Source organism: Puccinia triticina, chromosome 4A, assembly GCF_026914185.1.
Source record: "Puccinia triticina chromosome 4A, complete sequence".
NCBI classification, from domain to species: Eukaryota; Fungi; Basidiomycota; class Pucciniomycetes; order Pucciniales; family Pucciniaceae; genus Puccinia; species Puccinia triticina.
In genome coordinates, this window is record NC_070561.1 from 1,832,980 (window position 1) to 1,841,405 (window position 8,426).

The window sequence follows — 8,426 nt, forward strand, 5'->3', positions numbered from 1 at the left end:
TGTATTTAGTGATAGTTACATTTCACAGTCCACATAGTTTTCAGTGTAACCGAAGTTTTGTCGTTAAGTAGCCGTCTAGTTGTCTAGTCTCTGTTTCCTTAACAATAATCTTGTTCACTTCAAACTATGATCACCTCAACTGTTCTCAGGTCCGTTTCCCAGCTTTTCATGTCTCTCAAAATTTCTTGTCTCATCTTCTTTTGTCTTTAGGTTTGCTCCATCTGCTTGTTCTGTCACTGCTGCTCGCTTGTGTCCTAACGCGCATATCATCCTCAAAGGTTTGCTCCATCTGCTTGTTCTGTCACCGCTGCTTGCTTGTGTCCTAACACACATATCATCCTCAAAGACTTTTTGTCTTATACTGGACTGCGGTGGACTACACTGGTGGATTGGTAGCAGCGGCGCGTCAGCAGGTGAGCCAAGGCAGCCAAAGCAGGTGGAACTGGGGCGGAGGCGGTGGCGAGAGACTGACTGACGGGGGCTAGACAGAGGGTGTGGGAGGTCAAGCGTTGGAGAGGAGCAGAGTCTGGGACAATGACGTGCTGGAAAGCGGGCAGAGCTGACGGACTAGTGCGGGCAAGTGTTGGATCTGCGGGATTGGGTGGGAACGGAGAATTGTGTGGAGGGAAGGAAGGGGGTGGATGTTCACGGTTTCTCTTCTCTTTTCTTTTCCATCATCTTAGTTACTACTCATAATTGTACTTACACTTACGGATGTATGAGAGTATTGGAAGAGTTTTACGTGACCTTAACTTTTGCTTACGGAGATCACTTGCAGAGTGCAGAGCTTTATTCACTTGCGGATTATTACACTATAGATCAGGCTTGTTGAGGAGCGCTGAAGGATAGTGGAAAGTAGCAGTGCGGAGCCAAGACAGCAATAATCACTCAGCCCGGACACATATATTCTTGAAGAAGGCGGTTAGTGGACTTTTATACTCACCAACACCATGGGAGTTTCCTCGGCACTTGTGTGCAAGTGCCATCACTGAACCCAGTCATAGATTTGGTTGGATTTCAGTTAGATGCTGGTTGGAAGGCAATTTCATGTCTGCCGCAAAGTAAGTTTATAAGAACTGGAATCATACCAAATGTGTTGTGCAATGTCTGTGTAAAATTTATGCCATACCTATGCTGAAAACCAGGCCAATTTAATGATAAGGTTTACTTGATCCTCAAGCTTGACCAAAGTTCCTCATATTTCAGTTATCATAATTTTTGACCTCTTTGGAAACCCATACCCAGTAGGTTCTCTGAAACAGTTTTATTTATTTATTTTCAGGGCACACACAAAAAAGCTGCCAGTTATTTTTAAGTTGTTTCTATTACACATGGTTAAAACTTTGGATGGAGTGTAGTGATACTGTGGGAGGTAGAGCTGTTCCCTAGTACCCGTTGGTGGGTACACAGGCGGGTACCCGTGGAAGTGCGCAGGTATCTTCCGGGTGCAGGTGCGGGTGTCCAGTCTGGGTCCAAATTTAGGCAGGTACCCACGGACAAATCACCATTCTGCATAGCTCTGCTTGCCCCTAGTGCCCATTGGCGGGTACTAGTTACCTGTGAACGGGTACCCATGGAAGTACGCAGGTAACTGCCAGCGGGTGCGGGTTTCCATTCTGGGTCAAAATTCAGGCAGGTAACCACACCCGCCGCGGGTAACCATGTGCAAAGTGTCAGCTCTAGTGGGAGGTCTGATTTTGCTACTACGGTTTGACTTTGGATCTGTGGGGCCAACTGTCTCACAACCATGTAACCTGTGTGGGTTTCTGTGACACATTGTGTCACACAAACGTACGCGCGCGCGTTTGTGTGACACGCAGACCATCACCCAGCCATATCATGCCAAGATGAGTACCCCACAATCCCAGGGGCAAATTACCTGAATCCCCCAATAATTGTATCTGATTTCCATCCATCAGTACAGAAATCCTGTTGAGGAGATTTTCTGAATTCATTCACAAACCCTGGGTAATCTGAGGCTCCCCTGGACTTGTCCCAGAATGCTAACTCCCTTGGGACAAAATTTAGCAGCTGAAGAATGTGTCACACAAATTTACACATGTGCGCTGGTGTGTCACATTTTTCATCACTGAGCCAAGTGATGCCAACCTGAGTGCTCATGCAGAGCCAGGGGCTTAGGTGGACCCTTCAAAGATTGTTTATAACATTCAGCCATATGTACACAAATGATTTTGGGGATATTTTCTGAAGTCATACACAACTCCTGATTAATATGAGGTTTTTTCTGCTGGAATTTGCCCAGAACTTCCAATATTTTGTGAAAAAATTCAGCAACTAAAGAATGTGTCACACAAACTTACACATGTATCTTCTTGTGTACCACTAAAATATCTCAAGCTTTTTGGGATTTATGATAAACACATGATAGAATGAAATATATAGAGCTGGCACTTTGCACCCGGGTACCTGCAGCGGGTCCAGGTACCTTCCTGAATTTTGACCCAGAATGGACACCCGCACCTGCTGGCTGTTACCTGCGTACTTCCATGGGTACCCACCCACAGGTACCTAGTACACGTCAATGGTAACTAGGGGCAAGCAGAGCTGTGCAAAATGGTGATTTGTGCGCAGGTACCTGCCTGAATTTGGACCCAGACTGTACATCTGCACCTTTGCAAGGTAGTTGAAAATGTGTTCTAAAATAGTTCCAGTAATAACTAGAGTCAAGTTGGAGCTGGTTTTCAATTGAATTCAACTCCTTTAAGTGCCTTCAGCTCAATTGAGCATAAGTTAAACATAAATTCATCATGAACTCAGAACACATTGAGGCTCAAGTTCCATGATATATCTAACAGGGTTCTTAAACAATATTGTGCAATATTGGCACTTGCATGCAAGTGCCGAGCAAACTCCCATGGTGCAACCAGCCTTTATTCTCACAGCGTCCATTGACACACACCCAAAAACCGTTGATTCTCCAGTTGGGTAGCGCAGCTCTTGAGGGCACCTGAGGTCTTTTTTTTACAGGCCTCGCAGCTCTGACACCAACACGCCACGGATTGCTTGAGAGACGGCCAACAGAAGCGCTCAGAGACGCGTCAATAGGTCTCTGTGGTACCACAGTGGCCCAAATTCTTGTGAAGCTTACACAGGATCAAGTCTTGCTTTGCTTGGATGGTTACAACAATGTGCGGCAAAGGGATGCTGCGCTTCATGAGCCGGCCTGCTTGCAGAAAGAAGTCCACGGATCTGTGCTTCAAAGCGCAAAACTCCTGAACGTCTGAGCCATTGAGCCAAATGATCCAATGATTATCAGGTGTGGAGGTCTCTGTTACTATTCATGTATTCTAGCTCTCAGTTTTTTTCACCAGTCTAGATTAGAATAGCTTCATATTGTTTTTACCAGTTTTGTAGCATATTGTTTTCACTATTTATATCCAGAAATACAAACTCATTGAGTCTTTCCCTCTTTCAATCTTCCATCAACAGATTTACAGTCTTGCTTCTCCAACAGAAGCTATTTTTTAGATGATGGTCCTTTGTTGGCCGGATATCGTTCTTCTTCATTTTAGCTGAAGGCCCTTTGTTGGCCGCATATCATCCTTCTTAGATAGTTCATCGTCCTTTGTCAACCTCATATGATGTTGCAAGCATGTCTGGGCACATACCCAACTCCTGCTTGGCCGAGTGTCTCCAGGAGTTGGGTATGTGCCCAGCAGGCTTGATTGGGCAGCTTGCGCGGGGGGCAGAGCTTGGCACACAGCCAAGTCCCGCTTGGCCAAGATCAAGCTCTAGGCTGATGGGATCTGTGACTTGGCATGCAACATGCCGGTCATCAGACGCCGGCCCTGGTCTCTGCCACAAAAGGCAAGAACAACAGACCCTCAAGGAGGGGAAACTTTTTCCCTTCTTGACATCACACATTGGACATTGACAAGGGAGCTTTTCCTTCTTAATGGCCAGTCTGTAGGCTGGTCATTGGGGAGGAAAGACTCCCTTTGCGGTGGGTGATACTTGTATTGATCATCAAGAAGGGAGTCTTCCCTTCTTGATGACTGGTTTGTAGACCAACCATCAAGGAGGGAAACTTCTCTTGATGGCCGGCACAGCGTTTGGCATGTGTGGCACCCTTGCTTGAAATTGGCCCAGCAGGGCTTTGTGCCAAACCCCACCCACTTTGTGATATGCCAAGCGGGGGTTGGGAGTGTGCCAGGTGGGCTTGAGGATTGGCCAAGCAGGCTTTAGGGTTGGCCACGCGCGCTTGGCCTTTTTTTGGCCAAACTTTGGTGAGTGCCCAGACGGGCTTGCAACACCATACATTCATCTTCATATGTTAATGGTCCTTTGTTGACCCTCTTACATAGTTCATGGTCCTTTTTTTACCTCATATCTTCCTTATGGTCCCTTACATGCTTGACCACAAACCTTCATGATTGCTTAACACACTAGTTACTTCACTCATTGACTCATTCATTGTTGTCATTAGCACTGCCAGCATAATTGGCTAGGTTGATTTTATCCCAGTTAAACTGGGATGACCTCAACCAATTTAAACTTGGTTGATCTCAACTGATGAAATACAAATCCAAGGTACCCCCCTTGGGTTCATATTTCACTAGAGGCCAAGGCGGCTACGCCGCTGCAGGGGAAACAACTTCACATGAAAACCTACCCCAAACAGTTTCCTCGACAAAAGGCTGGTACCCTGAGAAAATTACATGCCTTCAGTTCAAGGATTCATCCCAAACAATTTCAGCCTCCAAAATCACACTTTCAATTTTTATGTCAAGAGTGTTGCCTCAGCCAACAATACTGGATTTCTGAACTTTCATTAATTGCAAAGTATGATTCTTTTAAGATAATTTAAACCACACTTCTCATCCCAATTGAATTCATGTTTTGGATTACAGAAATCCACACAAAACTTCAGAGACAGATCAACACAAAATGTCAGAGACCATATCAAAGTATCTTTATCACTTGGAAAATAGTAAGTCTTGCAAGACCATACAGCCTTAGAGTATTTCTGCGTTATTATTTGAGACGATTGCTTGGGGCTTGGCGGCGCGGCGGGCCTGGCCAACCCTGCACATGGACTTGCGGCGACGGACGCCGGAGGGCTCCCGGGCGAGCTCGGCGGGGGGCAAGCAGTAGCGCTTTGTTTGCTAACTGGGCTGCCATCTGGTGCTGCTGGGCCAGCCGAGCGGGCCCGCGCCGTCGGCGTCGGAAGAAGCGGGGAAGAGCACGCTGGGCTCGGAAGCGGACGCGTGGAGGCCGGTCTGCCAGGCCGGCTGGCCATAGCCGTCCGTCTCGGTGTACTGCTGCTGGCTGGCCGCTCGGCTGGCACCCGCGGCGGAGGGCGCAAAGTTGGTCGCATGCTGGTAGGCTTGCTGCTCGGCCGGCGGCATCGAGAAGCTCCGGAACTCGCCCAGGGCGGGCTGCTGCTCGGCCAGCAGCGGGTACGCAGGGGTCGGTTCCACCAGACTGGCGAAGCTGTGGTAGGGGTTGAAGGACGAGTGGCTGGGCGGATAGACCAGCGGCTGGCAGTCCAGCGTCGCGCTCCCGCCATACGCCGAGCCATGCACCGTCCCCCCGCCATACGCGCCTGCTGATTTCTGCAGGGAGACTGCCCCTCCTCCCGCAGACCAGTCGATCTGCTCATACCCCCCTGCCGGAAACTGGGCAGGCTTGTGCCGGAAGAACTCGCGCGAGGTGTGTCCGGCGAAGGGAGTGGACGAGCCCGGGCGGAGGTAGGGCTTGGCCCTCGCGCCGGGCACCGAGCAAGGTGTGGCGTGGGGCGGTCTTGGGTGGTGTTTTGCCAGGGCAATGGGCGGGCGTGGTATCAGTAGCGTCCCCGTGGCAGTTACGGGTTGGCGAGAGGTGTGGTGCGGTGGTGCTGGTGGGTATATAAGGGGAGGGAAGTGGGACCATTGATCCGCAGGGGATTCAGTTTTGACCGCCCCCTCCCTGGGAGCCCCCTAGCTGCTTGGTTAGGCCCTCCCTGGACAGCTTACCAACTGGCCCACTTTTGCTCGTTGCTCCGGCACAGCTGGAGGGTCATCCATAGGGCCTTCGGGTCTTTGGGGATATTCAACATGCCAAGTGAGATTAAGGGGCAAGTTTTGCCCCTTTTTGTGAGAAAAAAAACACCCCAAAACTTAGATCTACAGATCTAGAATTCTGTGGATTTAAGAAAGTGGGATTGGATGAGATCAACCCATTTTACATTGGTTGAGTGCATCCCAGCTAAACTGGGATGTCTTCATCCCAGTCAAATATGCTGGCAGTGTAGTATTTAGATTACTTTACCAATATCAATGGGTTATATCATTCAATTTTCTTATTTGCAACCTCAAGCAGAACATCCACCATTTATAATTACGGCTACATATTGACCACAAACTTCTTCACTTGATTGCACACTGCATCGTTATTGGAAAATCCCACCATTCTAACCTCATTTGGAACATCCACCAAATCATCACCTCATTTGGAACATCCACTGACTTGGATCATCCACCCTACTCCTTAACTCCCACCCAAACCCCAACATTCTATCAACCCTCTTGGTTTTCTATGGGTGTAAGATAAAATCATCCTCATCGCCACCTGTCTTGACCTCTCAACCCCCTTGTTGGCCTTCCAAATTTGTACTTGTTGTTGTTGTATTGGACTTGTTGTTGTTGGATTGGACTTGTTGTTGAAGAATTGAACTCGTTGTTGTTGGATTGAAATAAATTATTGAACTCTTCATCATCAAAGTGGAGCCTCTTTGTTTTAATGGACTGTGTCATCTCCTCTTGACCTTGACCTGCTTGGTTTGAGAACTTGTTGTCTGTGGTCCATGACCATGCCCTCCTCAACTCTACTGCATTCAATGTCAATCTCTTAAATTTCTCTCAAACATCACCTCTGGTTTCAGTCTTATCACCTGGGCTGAGCCTCTTACAACTACAATCAAATTCACTCACTTGCCCACCAACCTGTACAGGCTTGATCGTTTTTATCTTTCTTTTGTTGTTGGATTCAACCACTATATTGCCGGTGTAAGACTCAAAAGTGGTAATGAAACCCTTTTGCTGAATGGTGAAGGGTATGATGGAGTTGCAAGCTCTGCCCTTCTGTTATCAGTCAACAAGACCCACCAAGCTCAGCTTGGCAAGTTTTATTAAGTGATAGGTCTGGTCTGTTCCAGATGAAATCTGTTTGACCGGCAACGTGTAAGTGTTTTAATTACTTTGTTATAAGGGTTGAATTGTTGTTATAAGGGTTGATTTATTGTTATAAGGGTTTTAGGATTTGAGTGTGGATGAGTGTTGGGTGACTTGTGAGTTCTGGGTGAGAAACTGGGGAGCAGGCCACTGGGGGTGGAGAGAGCTCCTTTTATAGACAAAAGTGGAGCCCCAAAGGGGCTTGTGGGTTAGGGTTTCAGCTAATCTAGACAACAGGGTGAGGGATTTTAGCTTGTGGGAGTGGATACAAATGATGTCATAACCCCTCAGGGGTGCATGGATGGTGTCAGAATATACAAAAGAACCTTCTAACGCATGCATGAGGTGACAGTAGACTGCATGAGCTGTCATACAGGGGGAATTAGTGTATACACAAAGTCTGAGGCTGCAGAAACAGTGTAAATGATGTCATACTATGTATATAAAGGAGTGTATGTAGTTAATATGTAATGAGTGTAGCCTGACAGGGAGATGTATGTTTGTATCCTGTGATGTGTATAAGTGTACTACTGTGAAACTTGGGTTGAGGCCGGTGACAGCTGGGTTACTGGGGCTGGCCGTGTGATAGGTGTCCATGAGGGGTAACTTCCACACTAGAGGGGGTCCAGGGGTACTTCCAGTGGTGACTAGGGGTGAAATTAGCCGTAGAATCCATTTCTGGGGTCCATTTGATGGTATCTTGAGGCCTAGTATGAGTAATTATGTGGCATAGAAAAAAACTTTTTATTTTTCCACTTTTCTGTCTACCACATCCTCCCCCAACTTATTGTCTGTCCCCAGACAATTTTGACGTGAAAAGTGCTATTTTTCAGCTTTGAACCTGTGACATGGTGAATTTTACGTGGTGATTTGCAGGATCCTTGGAGAATTGGCCATTTTGACGTCTTCTGGGCCACGTGGCTTGAGAGGCTGCGCAGGGTGAAAATTGGCCAAAATTTTGATTTTTGTCAATTTTGGGGTTTTTCTTAACAAGAAATTTTTGTTGGTTCTGGGGGTCAAAGTGCTGCGCGCAGTCCGCAGTCCGCAGTTGCGCAGTGGTGCTGCTTGTGCTGTGGTGGCGGCCGCAGCTGTTGCTCTAGCGCCTTAGGGTGCGCACTATTGAAGCCGCAAGCCTCGGTGTACGAGTAGTGATTGGGGACTCGACCCCGCCTCTGATGATTGACTGGTCGGGCTTGGGGCCCGGGTACACAGTGCTGATTGTACCCGCCCGTCCAAGCTCTCATTTGGTCTCAA